The sequence below is a fragment of the Rana temporaria genome, chromosome 4, assembly GCF_905171775.1.
Source record: "Rana temporaria chromosome 4, aRanTem1.1, whole genome shotgun sequence".
Lineage (NCBI taxonomy): Eukaryota > Metazoa > Chordata > Amphibia > Anura > Ranidae > Rana > Rana temporaria.
Window position 1 is genome coordinate 252,778,231 of NC_053492.1, and position 16,238 is coordinate 252,794,468.

Here is a 16,238-nt window from a genome sequence, read left to right on the forward strand (position 1 = left end):
AATCGTGCAGTGCTGTGAATAATAAAGTACATATCGATAGGTGGTATTAAAAAATTTATCAAATATGTGACATAACATAAGTGCATCAACCTCCTATATATGACATAAACAACATTAAAGTGCAAAAATAAAAGTGTGCACATAATCATATTAAAAACGAATATGTAAAGTATTCATAAACATTCCACATATAATGTGTATAACAAAATCCCCAAGAGAAACGTAAAGGAGACTTAGCCCAGAAGTAATCCTTCAGAACCAACGAAAATTGAATTTTTAACCAGCTGATATACAGCAGTCCATATGTAAGTGAAAATTATCACCAGAGAGAAAACCATGGAAAGCCCTTTAAGAAAGATCACTCCTTACCAGATCATTTTGACCTTGGTTAAGGTGGTCAAACTAGACTTTAGTGGACGAGATGAAACATCAATAGGCTTTAGTAAACATGATGGAACATCAGTGGCCTCATCCCTGGTACCTGTATATAGAAGGTGCTTCAGGCACATGCCTGCCTGTCATCGGGGATATATGTGCTCAATCAGACCTCCGACACTCTCTGCCAGGTTAAAGAGTTCTTGTTATCTTCCTGAGTGCACTTACATGGAGCATTATTGATTGAAGAGCAAAGCTTAGACATCACACGAAAGAAGACTCCATCGATATCCTAAGAGCTGGAGCCCACCTTATCAATCATTGACTAAGGATCTCAGGCTCTGCTTCTACGCGGTGGGTGGAGTTTCCCCAGATATATAATATTATCTGTTACATGGAGAAACAAAGTCACTTCTCCAGGATCATCAACTGCTGATTCTGGAAGCCATTGCTGATTTAAAGCTACAGATCCATAGATAAAAGTAAGTAGAACCAAACATAGAAACAAACTTCAGAATAACATAGTCAAAAAGATGTTGGTAATTTGCATGTGCAGTAAGATGAAGGATTCTTTTGATATGCACCCAACAGTAGGTCAAACCATAGAAATACAGAAAGGAGACCAAAACCAGACCAAAACCGGATGAAAGAGTGCAAGAAAATTTTAATTGTTGGTAAAAAAAAAGGCAAATTAAAATATCCAACCTGTTTCAGGAGCAACACCATTACTGCTTCATCAGGGCTCAACACAGGATAACTCTTGGATAAACTCAGAGAAAACAGTAATTTCACATATCTCTTTTAAAACCAGTGTTAAATTCTCCTCATGAAGTAACAACTTGACAGCAGTTGCTTGGAGTTCAATACTGGTTCTATAGTTGTTGTTTTCTCTGAGTTCATCCAATTTTTATCCCATGTTGAGCACTGATGAAAGGGGAGTGGTGTTACCCACGTGCATTGGAGCCGGAGTGTATATATCAACGAGAGTTGAATCCCTGTGTGTCGGGCATGACACATCACTTTGTAAGTGTACAATTGAAGAGTGTTGATGGTTTTATGCAATGTGGCACCTTCCTCTCTTCCTTTTTTATGAGTATTGCTTGAGCTGGAGATGGATATGAGTATATGAGAAGAGGAGAACCTTTCCAGGGTGGTTGAATGCTGGTCAGCTTTTTACTGTATTAACTCCAGCTCTATTTCATGTGTTTATTTTTTACCACTGTTTAACCTTCATTGGTGAGTACCTGGTTCCTTATTTAATTTTTTAAGGTGGAGGACACTGGGTGCTTTATTAATGCTGCACACACACACTGTACTTGCATATTTGCTTTGGTGTTGGACACACAGATTTTGGAAGAATATATAACTGAATGATTTTGCACTGTTTTGGATGAACTTTTACATATTTTTTATGGACATTATTCAAATATATTTTTATTAGAGATTTTTTTTTGAGAACTTGCCACTTTATATTTATAGATGTATGAATATTATCATGAGATATACATTTTTGTATATATTCGCATATATTTTATTATTACTTTATACATTTTTACATTTTTGAAGGCGATTATAGATTACTTGGCACTTTAGATTTGCATTTTTTCATGAGAGATACATTTTTGTATAATTAATTGTATTTGCACATTTATTTATATGAGTGCGGTTGCTAAATTGTAGTTTGTAATTTGATCCCATGGGAGTCTTTACCAACCGCTGCTCCAAGTTGGGTATATCTGTGGAGTGATACTTTGATTTTTGTTAAGACGCGTTGGCTATTATAATGACTTTTTTTAACAACAGTTAAAACTACCTTGTACTCTTTCATCTAGTAGTGACCTGGCACTCCTTTCTGTGTTTCTAGGGAAACAAACTTAAAGCGGAGGTTCACCCATAGAGAACACATTTTCCCCTTAGATTAATGCTTGTTTTGTCTAGGGGAATCGGCTAGTTGTTTTAAAATATGATCCGTACTTACCGTTTACGAGATGCATCTTCTCCGTCGCTTCCGGGTATGGGCTGCGGGACTGGGCGTTCCTTCTTGATTGACAGTCTTCCGAGAGGCTTCCGACGGTCGCATCCATCGCGTCGCGATTTTCCGAAAGAAGCCGAGCGTCGGTGCGCAGGCGCAGTATAGAGCGCACCGACGTTCGGCTTCTTTCGGCTACTAGTGACGCGATGGATGCGACCGTCGGAAGCCTCTCGGAAGACTATCAATCAAGAAGGAACGCCCGCTCCCGAAGACCCATACCCGGGAAGCGACGGAGAAGATGCATCTCGAAAACGGGTAAGTACTGCTCATATTTTAAAACAAATAGCCGATTCCCCTAGACAAAACGAGCATCCAGCTTTGGGGAAAAGAGGAAAAAAAACACAAATGGGTGAACTCCCGCTTTAACATTTTACACAAGTGATAATAGAAAACTTTAGGAACTGCTGCTCTGCTCTTTATTGTTCAGTTTCAAAACTGGAAAACCTGTCAAGAATTGATAATAACATGGTACAGGATACAAAGAGGTAATTGGAATGGTCTATAAGGCACAAGATATAATAGTGTGCTGGGATACAACATGAAGAATGATAAGCAGGTTACAGAGAGGCCCAGAATAAAGTATAAGACCTCGTACACACGACCAAGGAAATCGTCGGAAAAGACACATCGTTTTCCTTGACGAGTTCCTTGTTAGGAACTCGACAAGCTTGCTTTGCGTAAACACGGTCAAGACAAAATCTCCTCGTTCTTTCTGAAACGCGGTGACGTACAACACATACAATGGCAGGGGAAGTTCGATTCCACTGGCACAACCCTTGGAGCTGCTTTTGCTAATCTCATGTTACTGCGTGTTAAGTAAAAGTTTGGTAAGAGACGATTTGCACTTTTCAGTCTGTTACAGCGTGACAAATGTGTTATCTCCATTACAAACGCTACTTTTATCGAAGGTGCGCTCCCGTCTCATACTTTATTCTGAGCATGCGCGGGTTTCTTAGCATACACACGAACGTGTTTCTCGTCGAAAACCAGCCCGACGAGGAACACCGCAAGGAAATTGAGACTCCCGTCAAGGAAAAAGAGAACTTGTTCTCTTTTTTCCTCGTCAAATTCCTCGACAGTTTCCTCGATGAAAAACATACACAAGACCGGTTTCCTTGGCAAAAAAGCTCTGCCACCAAGTTTCTTGATGGATTCTGTCGAGGAAAATGGTCGTGTGTACGAGGCCTAAGATTTATTGCAGAAGAAGAAGGAAAACAGACAGACAATACTAGATATGAACCAGAATAACTGACTGGGTACTTGAATGAGAATGCCTGTTTCACATGAAAGAACAATTGAGGAACATGGGTCATAATATGTTGCAGTAAGAAATAATGAGTGTATGAGGTGATATTACACATACATTATATCAGGACAGTGAAACTGGACATAATGAAAAAAATAAATAAAATAACAATTACTTTACCAATGGAAACCACTTTCTCCTGGTCCACTGAAGAGTTTTTTGGTAAATAACACAAACAAGTAGAACATGTTTGGAACAAATTAGGTTAGTTATCTCAAATAATAATTTAAAATAGGTGTATGTTTGTTGAAAGATCATTTAGCTAAATGTGCTGGATGTCTAAAAAATGAGGTATAACACATTATAGCAAAAAATCACCAAAATTAAAATACACTGACCCATGTGATTCGTTGTTATTCCATTTTATATAGCAGATTAATATCAGCTTTAATGTTGAACTCCAGGAAAGTAAGGGTAAAATAGATTACTTCTATTGATGCCTGCCCCCCCCCCCACATTTGACTGCTGTTCTGTTTGATAAAACTTTTTTCAGACTCTGATACACTGTAAGCATCAAACTTCAAGTACTGAGACCTATAACTCTGGTTGTAGTACAGCACTGACAACAGGTCACGCTCATAACCGCCTCCATTAAGAATAAGCCTTGTATTCTTTTCACTTCTTTCTGTGATTGGAGGAGGGTCAGATGGACACCATTAACACCCCTCCTCCAATCATAGAAGGCCTTACATTTAATAAAAAGAATACAAGTTTCTTTTCTGAATCAAGAAGGTGTTCAACAAGCAACCTGCGGTGATCAGTGTACTACCATATGCACTCAAGTCACAGTCACTCGGAGCTCACAGTGCTTTGTGTGCTGAAAGAAATAATATTGTTACCGAACGGAGAAGCAGACAAACACTAAGTCCTGAAATGAACACCCTAATACCTAAACCACCTATACAATAACCTTTATAAGTTAACCAAATTCTAACACTTAAAGCGGTATTAAACCTAAAACCAAAAATGTAATATATTGCAAATCATTAAAGCGGAGTTCCAGTCCCCTAAACACTTTTTTTTCTAAAAAAAACGTTCTGCATTTGTCCAAACATGTACATTAACAATTGCATATTGTCATATTTGTTGCAATTTTACTTTCTTTAAAAACTGTTTTGTACCTACTGATCTTGGAAGCAAGCAGGTTCCATTTAAACTGTGGGCATCTGAAGCCCTCCTGTCTTAATTTCCGGGATTTCCTCCCAATTTCGCGCATGCACAGTAATGCCGCTGCACGGCTCTCCGTCTTCCTGACAAGTTGCCATAGCAATGTTGGCGTTGGCGGAAGTTCTCTCCCCATTGCTATAGCAACTTGTCAATCGGACACGTTTGCGTCATTTACTGTCTGTAAATAACACAAGATTTCATCAGTAGGTGATTCACAAGGACTCCTGGGATACATGACGCCGCTATCCCAGGAGTCCTTGGGAATTGCTGAGTGACGTAATTACCTAGGCAGGGAAATGCTGGAAGTGCAGGTAAAACCCTAGAATAAAGGTACATGCCAGAAAAAAAAACGATGTCCATTATTAAAAGCATGATTCATAGGTATGCAAGTGGCATAAAGTAATAAAAAGAGTGGAACTCTGCTTTAAATAGGGTGGCTGCATCAGTTCTCTTTCTTTTTGGAAAAAAGGTTTTACATAAATAAAAGATGATTATTGTAAACACCCTTGTCAGTGTTCAATGGTTTGTTTCTACCCTCCAACTGCTATATCTGAAAGACAGCCTGTTCTGTTGAAAAACAACAGACGTACCGGCAGGATCATCAGGTGAAAATAAAAGAAAGAAAGCTTAAAAAAGACAAGCCATCACATCCAATTGGTAAGCTGCAATATAAGAAATGTTTGCTTTTGGGTTTAATACTGCTTTAAAGCTTAACTCCAAAGAGGATAAAAACTGACCCTTGAAGTGGGGCCTCCCCAACACTGTAAAATGTATTTGCTCTATTTACCTTATGATGTGCTCCCCCAGCAGCTAGCACTGTTGCATGCTTTCCTGTCCTCAAGGATGTTTGGTGGTCCCTTGTTGCGCTCACTTACAATACAGGAGTGCTGGTCCTGCATTGCATGTGATTCCATTGAATTGCTTATGACCTTTGGAGCAGCAAAGAGAAGTGTCTTTGGGGAACTGGTCATGCAGATGGGAGAAGAACGTTTAGTATAGCTGTTTTTTTCTGTTCTCCTAGGCACCAATTAGTTCAGCTTTACCTTTTCACTCACCTAAATCTTACACTTAACCTCCAAAAACATGACCTAAGCCTAATTCTTAATCACCCTTAACCTAGCTAACCATAAAACAAAAGTATCAATGAAACTATAAGGCTATAGTTATGTGAGTGTCTCCAATGATGCATTGCAGTCTGACCATGGATGCTACTGATTCATAGCAGCACCAACATCTTAGTGCCTACTGTCCCTTGTTTCTATACAGTCTACTCATATGCTTTTAAAGGATTCAAATTACAATGTGATTGGGTTTTTGAAAATACTCCTGTGGCCTGAAAGGATACATGAAAGCCACCAATGTACAGTACATGGCTTCCCTTACACCTCCTGTCCAATACTTCTTGTAGTTGGTGACTGTGGTCAGTCCAGATGCAATGGATGAATCTGGAGAAAATCTAGATATTAGCAATTTACTGGAGAGGTTTGGACCATAACTGTGCAGAATGCAGGTTTACAGATTGCGCACAGGAATAATGCAGGAAGGGGAATTGTAGTCAAGGTGAACAGAAGTCAGCAAGAACTTTAGAAAAAGGAGGTTCCAATTTGGGATTAGTTGGGCACCAAAGCAGCAAAACAGCAAGCAGAAGGCAAAATCAGGACACAAGCTGAGGTCAGCAGCAGGAGACATGGGTACTAGAGAATCAGGAGGCAAACCAGGTTAAACACAGTGTAGAAGAAGCGCCACTCAGGTCATGTCAGGGGGCACAGAACTTGACAACCACTGAGCAACTTTTCTAAGGTTTATTGACCCCCTAATAGTGTGATTGGTGCCAAAACCAGTGCTGTTCATACTTGTTCATTCACACACATATGCGTGTGCAAGCGCTGTGACCCTAAGTGCTGGACCATGGGCTGAAATTCGCACATATGCACACATGGAGATTTTCAGGCATGGCCATGTGTCTGACCTTCCTGACAGTAATGGACTTATAAAAGGAAACAAATATAAATGTAAGGATATAACTTTTCATTTCTTTGTGGTCACTTTAGGCCCTTGCTGAAATGCATTATTCTAATATTACTTCTATTTACCCATTTTCCAAGGACCTACAAACTCATGGTGACAAGGAGCAGCTAACTTCAGTGTGTTACACACACTATCCAAATGAAAAAGTGAATATAAGTGCAGTGCTCTAAACAAATACTTACATATACTGTATATTATATCAAATCAATCATGTCCTTATATACATTTACCCATGATCGCCTAATAGATGTATTTATACATATACATAAAAGTGCTAGTGCTTAATGAATCACTTCAATAATAAACTTCCATATTTGTTGAAAATAAAGTGCTCTCCTTGTCTTTTTGTATACCCATATCCTGTAGACTTCAACCATGTGATCACTTCTGTGATGTACTATAACAAAACATTCCAGTGATCAACCATCCATATAGCAAGTTCACAACTAAATTTAAATAGTGCCCAAAACAGTCCCCTGCGGTACAATCCACTTTTCACAGTGTATATATACTCTTTTTATGTCAGATCACCCTTCTGTGACAGAAAAGACTTCCCACACAGTGGACACATGCTCACCTTTTCGGATGGACCTCATAGATAAATAAGGTCTACAGCTCCAATGGTGCAAGGATAAACCACATCAGGTTTTCATTGGTCTCAGGTAGAAAGAAAACATAAGCAAAAACCACAGTGCTCTCTGCAAAATTAGCAATTTCAACAAGTTAAACTCATATATCCCTGTGTACCCATGTGATCCTTAAGGGCTCTTTCACACGGAGCGGATCCGTATTGATCCGCCCCGTGTGTGTCCGTCGGCTCAGCGGGGATCATCTGAAAATCCCCGCTGAGCTGTCGGCGGACAGGGCGGTCCCCGCACAGTGTGCAGAGACTGCCCTGTCTTTCCTCCGCTCTCCCCTATGGGGAATCGGATGAATACGGACCGTGTGTCCGTATTCATCCGATCCGTTCCGCCAGACGGAAGAAAAATAGGGTTTTCTTCCGTCTGAAAAAGCGGATCTTTGCGGAGGCGGATGTTTGCGGACGTTAGCGGATGCTCAATCCGCTAACGTCTGCAATCCCATAGGGAAGCATTACAAGTCCGTAAACGGACCGTTTGTCCGCCCATGTGAAAGGGCCCTAAGAAGTCAATGGGCATAACGTATAGGAAGGTGCTTGAATGATGTCAGAGGAGTGGAGGGGTCAAAGCACATATTTGGAAACATGGCAGCAGCTACACCCGGACTCATTGTCCCAGGCAATGAACACGCAATATTATATGCACAGCAGGAACCTGTTTTGGACACAAAAGTGATTATCTGGCTTACCACTTTATTTTTAATTTAAGACAAGTAGAAATATGGATAAAAGACAGAAGTACAAGATACATTTAGACTTGGCAGTAAAACAGTCCCACAAAGGGAAATTACCAGCCTGAGAGGGCAATGCACACTGACCAATGCAGATGAAAATACGGACCAATAAACCTAGGCCAATCTTGCCCCACGGGTATGTGTAAAAGGCCAGCTTCACTACCCAGGGATCCCGTTGAACCACGCAGGAGAGGGGGGCGTAAAAGGCCTCCATATGACCCGCTCCCACAAAGCACCATGCCCAGGATCCACCGCATCAAACAACTGTCGCCCACAAGGGGTTGAACTGGCCCAGAGCCATTCTCGACCTTAGTCAGTGGGAAAATTGGTATCAGCCTCCAGAGAGGGGGAAAAACAAACTCCCCTAACATGTGGGAATTTTTGGGATCAGAGGAATGTGCAAACGACAACAAATTAAGTAAACAAAATATTTATTTGTAGCAAAAATTATTAAAAATAATAATTGGTTTAAATAATTAGTTAAATATTTGGAAGCCACAAGCAAGACATAAGTCTACTCAGTGGTGATATTGCAGATTGTCTCAGTAGACTCACCTCTTGTTGTGGCTTCCGAATATTTAACAAATTATTCAAGTATTGTTGGAAAAAAGTATTGTTGCCCAAAAAGTCTATCAGGAATTTGGCCTAGTTTATAGCAGAAATCGAACCTCTCCTTTTTTCAGCCTCCAGAGAGGGGACACCATCTAGGAATATACTGACCAAACGGAAAGAGAAATTAAAAAAATCAACAAAAGGGGAAGAAAAAATGTAGGCGCTTTTCTGTCTTCTCATAAAAAGGAAAAAAAAAAGATATGTAATCACTCACATCAATCATCTCTGCTATGAAATAGGCAAAAAAGGAAGGTGGCTACACCAAGGCTGGGTAATAGCTTCCGTCTCACGGGGGCTGAGGTGGAAGACGCTGTCTGAGAAAGGGCTCCGCTAGCTCCAGCAACGCAATGTCTAAACTAAACGACACGTGCTCTGAATAAGAAGCGTATTCCTGCCAGGTAGCCCAGATGCTCTTAAAGCGCTCTTGTGTGCCCTTACAAGTCACCACCCATTCCTTATCTTCTCTGATTACTTTTACCCTGTCAATCCACTCCTTGTGGCTAGGAAGTGGGAGAAACGTAGCATAATATGGCTTAATGTACCCGTCTGGGCCAGGACTCTTCCCACTACCATTCTTCAAAATTGCCTCATTGTTCTATGATTATTATGACAAGCTCTATTCTATAGACGGTTGGTAAAGTAAAGAGGGAAAATGGTGCTGCTAGTGGCAATATGTCACCAATGACAGGAGATGCAGGTCTCAAAGACAAAGATGTCTATGTCGGGTACCTTTATTGGGGCTGAATCCAATGGTGATGGACTCCCCATACACCCCTACTCCAGGAGTCCGGGTGCAGCAAGATACCATATTGCTGTTAAAAAAATGATAGGGCTGTGTGCCAGGGGAATTGTGCCTAGTTCTGGGCCCTCAGCCTCCGCTGGTTTCCAGATATAAAAATGAAATATAAGCTAAAACAGAAGCAAAAAGGAGAGAAAATTTGATATAAAAGAGCTTTGAAGCAGATAGTCAGGATCCTGTGCAGGACAGCCGGCCAGGTAGTGTGTCTATGTCCACTAGTGTGCAATATTGTGTGACAAAATACCTAATATGAAAGGACTAGCTGGTTGCTAAAATATCCTGGTGAATATAAGGCAAATGCTAAGCGATATGTTGGTATAGCAAACCAGAAAAATTACAAAATAAGCGCTAAGCACAAATGATTAAATCAACAAAGCTAAGGAGAAACCAATCATAATATGAAGGTGCAACCACCTCTCAAGACAATAGCCAAAGTGATAGCACTGCAAGTCCCATCTATTCTATAGACGCTACTCTTACCCTGGAGCCAAGGCCTCTAAATTGTCCAATATCCAGGAATTGGCTTTGGCCGTTATTCCTCCCTTAACCAGGGAACAGCAGACAACACTGGAGTCTCCTATTACCCCCACAGAAATTGACATAAAAGTAAAATCTTTACCTAGTGGGAAGAGTCCTGGCCCGGACGGGTACATTAAGCCATATTATGCTATATTTCTCCCACTTCCTAGCCACAAGGAGTGGATTGACAGGGTAAAAGTGACCAGAGAAGATAAGGAATGGGTGGTGACTTGTAAGGGCACACAGGAGCCCCCAGAGGGGGACTGGAGTTTATGTATGTGAGTCTGGACACTTACGGAGAGCCCTGGCTAGCATCCACCCACATTTGTTGCCATGCTCATAGTACTTATGAGATAAATTACGATTCAGTTGGTGCGAAAATAGCTCTCTAAGTTAAGCCCTCCCTGAATTCTGTAAGTCGCTCTAGGGTGGCATCTAAAAAGGTGAGTTGGTTAGCGTTAGGGGCATATACAGTAGCGAAGGTAAACATCTTCTCAGCTAATTTCCCTTTCAAAAAGATATAAAGACCTTGAGGGCCTACCATATGTCCCAATGGCTGAAAGGGGTTTTGTGAATGGCTATGGCCGTGCCTCTAGATTTGGAGACCGGGGAAGTACTTAGAAACCACTGGTTGTATAGGTGAGTGGGCCCCTAACCTTTCCAGTTCCACCCACAGCTTGCTACTCTTATGTGGAGAGCAGAGGCCTCAAACATTATATGAAATTACCTTGAGGAATGCCATGGCAAACCACATGGGTAGACCAACCACCAACAGCCTGGACGATCAGAGAGTAAGCAATGAATTAACAAGCATGCCTTAAGTGCCAAACAAAGGAATAAAAAAATTACAAAATTGAATGGCAAAAAGAAAACCATTAACAAAAAAATTAAAAAAACTGACATGTGCAATTGAAAAGTGCAAAAGCTCACAGTGGACGGGATCTAATCAATCCAACATCTGAAATAGTTGCAGGCTAGGCCCATGGTGCAACCCCACATCAGAGAAGCCCCGGAGCCTCAACCATATTGTCCCATACAGGGTCTACACCATTAAAGGGTGGGCCTATTGGGGGAAACGTCACTTCCGCCCATACGTCTTAAAGAGACAATTTATTTTTGTCATTTTTTCAAATGACACATTTTTTTTCTTGCATTTTAGCCCAAATATGAGATCTGAGGTCTTTTTGACCCCAGATCTCATGTTTAAGAGGAACTGTCATGCTTTTTTTCTATTACAAGGGATGTTTACATTCCTTGTAATAGGAATAAAGGTGATACAATTTTTTTTTAAAGCTGTATAAAATAAATAAAATCAAGAAAAATAAATAAGAAAAAGTCCCCCCCCCCCCCACATATGAAAACTGTGTTAAAACCACACATGTGATGTATGGCCGCGATCGTTAGAGCGAGAGCAATAATTATCGCCCTAGACGTCCTCTGTAACTCAAAACATGCAACCTGTAGAATTTTTTAAATGTTGCCTATGCAGATTTTTAAGGGTAAAAGTTTGACGCCATTCCACGAGCAGGCACAATTTTGAAGCGTGACATGTTGGGTATCAATTTACTCGGCGTAACATTATCTTTCACAATATAAAAAAAATGGGCTAACTTTACTGTTGTCTTATTTTTTTATTCAAAAAAAGTTATTTTTTTCCCAAAAAAGCGCACTTGTAAGACCGCTGCGCAAATACGGTGTGACAAAAAGTATTGCAATGACCGCCATTTTATTCTCTATGGTGTTAGAAAAAAAATTATAATGTTTGGTGGTTCTAAGTAATTTTCTAGCAAAAAAAATTGTTTTTAACATGTAAACACCGATTCTTAAAAACAGGCAAGGTCCTTAAGTGGTTAAGAACCGGACTGAGGATGTTTTGAGCCTCTAAAGCGACCTTTGTTTCTCGCCGGAAGCCAAGGTTGAGGAAGTGGAATGACAGCTATGTCCAATGTGCCTCTCTAATTTGGAAAGTCGACCTTTTCCAACTCCAAGACAGATAGGAAATGTGGGAGGTCATCTTTGTTGCGCAGCATGATTTGCCTACCATCTTTGGTAACTTGCAAGCTAAATGGGAAACCTTATCGGTAGGTTAGGCCTGCTTCTTGGACCGCAGCCAACAAGAGGCACAGTTGCAATGCGCTGCATAAGGGTTCGTCTGGAGAGGTCTTGTTAGAAGAAAAGTGGGCCCCATCAAAATCAAAATATGGTTTCTTGTGCATTTTTTGCATGATGTGGTCTTTGAGTGTATATTTATGAAGCTTACAAATAATGTCCTGAGGATTGTCTGGATCCTCAGAAGGGGACCGCAGTGCCCTATGGGCACGGTCAATTTCAATAGTAGCAGTGTCTAGAAGCTCTAAAATGTCCCAGAATATTCTGATAAGAGTAAGAATGATGTCTCTGGGGGCTGTGGCCTCTGGCAGACCACGTATGTGAATATTTGCTCACCGACTGTGGTTTTTAAATGTATCTAGCTGACATAACAAGGCCACTATCTTTTGATCCTGAACAGCACAACTATCAGGCCGGGTACTCACGACCAAACATGTATGGTGAAAGCGGTCCGTCGGATCGTTTTCACCATACATGTCTGCCAGAGGGCTTCTGTACGATGGTTGTACACACCATCGTACAGAAGTCCGCGCGTAAACAATACGCGGGGCGTGTCCGCGGTGTCGCCATGTCGATGACGCGGTGTCGCCGCGACAATGACGCAGCGACGTGGGCGGCCCGCCTTTAAAATGCTTCCACGCATGCGTCGAAGTCATTCGACGCATGCGAGGGACGGCGGGCGCCTGGACATGTACGGTAGGTCTGTACTGACGACCGTACATGTCCGAGCGGGCAGGATTCCAGCGGACTGTTTTAAAACAAGTCCAGGAATATTTGTCCGCTAGGAAAAGGCCCGGCGGGCAAATGTTTGCTGGAATTCGGCCCGCTCGCGCCCACACACGACCAAACATGTCTGCTGAAACTGGCCTGCGGACCAGTTTCAGCAGACATGTTTGGTCGTGAGTACGGGGCCTCAGTGTTTGGCCAGACACTGATAGAAGTCACAAGACCGCAATATACTGCTGATGACAAAGGGTATTTAGCAGTTTATATTTACTAAAATAATTGTGTTTCCATGTCCAGTGTACTGTGGAAGGCCAGATATAGTGAATGCAGAGTCCTGGGTTTAGTAACACTCTAAGTAAACAAAACTACATTTTGTGCATTTTTCACGGGCTGCTATTCAGTGCTGGAGGGTCCTGGTCACTTAAAATCCTAATTTACAAAGGTGAAGGAAAAATCGGTATTTACTTTTGAACACTGTTAATATATCATCTACTTAAGACATAAGATGCATGTCATGTATTACGGATTTGGCCTATAGGTAATTGCAACTGTTTTAATATTTTTTGAGAAAAGGGGAAGCCGAAGGAATTAGCTAACGAGTACAGGAAAGATAAACAAGATTTATGGCTGAATGATTTGAAAAAGAAAAGGCATACAGGCATTCCCCACTTTTAAGTACACAATGGGGTTTATTTACTATCGCTGGAGAGTGCAAAACAAGGCTCACTTCTGCATAGAAACCAATGAGCTTCTAACCCCGGCTTGTTCAATTAAGCTTTGGTAATAAAACCTGGAAGCTCATTGTTTCTATGCAGAAGTGAGCCTGATTTTGCACTCTCTGGCGATAGTAAATAAACCCCATTGTGTACTTAAAAGTGGGGTATGCCTGTACATTTCAGGCCACTGTACTATATGTGGGTGTCATAAATAGGCTCCACAGATTAGAGGTAATATGTATAATATTCCTGACCATGTGTAAAACATACTATGTGTTTTTTGTTTATGTTACCCATGGCTTTGGATTCCTCCAGACATAGGAGTGTGTTCAGCCATGAAGAAAAATCCAACAGCCCTCTGGCACCTCTAATGTCACCGTACTACTCGAACAGCATCATTTAGCTAAGGGGCTCCTTTTCTCAAAAGGGGAACAATACCAAACTGGACAGGTTTTCTACCCTACCAGATTCATTGTTCCCCCACTGATGGTAAGTAGAAAATATAGGAGAATCCCATAAACCATGTTGTTCCGTGCATAAGGGAAACAGAGTGAGCATCATCTTGTGTGCATGTCATCTCATGTGCATGATTAGCTTTAGATATATAATAAAACAGTTGAAATTGTGAAAATACAGTTGTGCATTTAAGATAAAATTTTGAATTTGCTTCCCTCTACCCCCTTATAAGGAATGTATGTTACACACAAATCATAGATTATGTGCAACCTCAATCTCCCATTGATCTCTGATAGCTGGATTCACAAAGAGTTACGCCAGCGTATCAGTAGATACGCCGTCGTAACTCGGAATCTAAGCCATTGTATGTTTAAGTGTATTCTCAAACTGAGATACACTTAAACCTAGCTAAGATACGACGGCCTGCGACGTCATATCTTAGCTATCTAGTACCGCCGGCCGCTAGGGGCGTGAACTCTGATTTACGCCTAGAATGCGTAAATCAGCGAGATACGCCGATTCACGAACGTACGCTTGCCCGTCGCAGTAAAGATACGCCGTTTACGTAAGGCGATTCCGGGCGAACAAATAGCTGGCCTAGTCAATGTTAAGTATGGCCGTCGTTCCCACGTCGAAATTTGAAAAATTTACGTTGTTTGCGTAAGTCATCCGTGAATGGGGCTGGACGTCATTTACGTTCACGTCAAAACCAATACGTCCTTGCGGCGTACTTTGGAGCAATGCACACTGGGATATGTCCACAGACGGCGCATTCGCCGTTCGTAAAAAACGTCAATCACGTCGGGTCACGAGTAATTTACATAAAACACGCCCCCCTCATCCTCATTTGAATTAGGCGCACTTATGCCGGCCTATTGACGCTACACCGCCGTAACTTAGGAGGCAAGTAATTTGTGAATACAGCACTTGCTTCACTTACTTACCGCAGCGTAGCGTATATGCGATACGCTACGCCGCCTCAAAAGTGAGCCGCCCTACCTGAATCCAGCTATATGACTATAGGGCCAATGCCTGCACACTAAAGCAGAGGCACTTATCTCTAGGTGGGCTGTAAGCATTGCTTAGTGCAGTAGAAGGATGGGCAGTGAACAGCTACTATGCCGCAAATACAATTTGTGTGGACCATTTACTTATTTTAAGACATTGCCAGATTTATGTTAAATTTACAGCAGAACTTTAAAGTGTAAATAAAAGCAAAAATTTTTATTTTAGTTTTGAATAGACTGCAGAGGGATTAGAATGCTTGTCAGTTTTTTTTTGTTTGTGCCCGAATTAAAGAGATTCACCCTCTCTATTTGTCCTGTACACCTTTATTACTGAAAGTGAAAGTAAAAGAAAATCCCAAATTTTGGGTTGTCCCCAGAAAAGTAATAGAGTAACCTGGGGGTCCCCAAGGAATTCCCTTAATTTGCAAGCATTTCTTCTAACTTCCTGTTTGGCTATGGGACAGGAAGTAAAGGAAAATGTCCGCAATGGGACACAGATGGCAAAAAAATAAATCTGATGGGTTAAAACCCTCCCTGAGGCCTCGTACACACGACTGAGAAACTCGACGGGCGAAACACATTGTTTTCCTCGTCGAGTTCCTTGTTAGGCTGTCGAGAAACTCGACAAGCCAATTTTCTCCATTCCCGTCAAGGAAATAGAGAACATGCTCTCTTTTTGGCTCGTCGAGTTTCTCGACAGCTTCCTCGACGAAAATGTACACACGACCGGTTTCCTCTGCAAAAAAATATCTCCCAGCAAGTTTCTTGCTGGTTTTTGCCGAGAAACTCGGTCGTGTGTACGAGGCCTCACTCTATCCAAAAATGAGAGAAAATGTTTTGCCTAAAATTCTACTTCAAAGACGGAGTACTACAACGTAAAAACTATTTTTTTTAACTTGGACAACACATATTGAAATCATTCTTAAATTAAATGTATGGCATTGAAGGTACTTTCTATGTATGATAAAGGTGGCTGAGACCCCAAGGTGGTTAGGAGACAGAAAGAAGGACATTG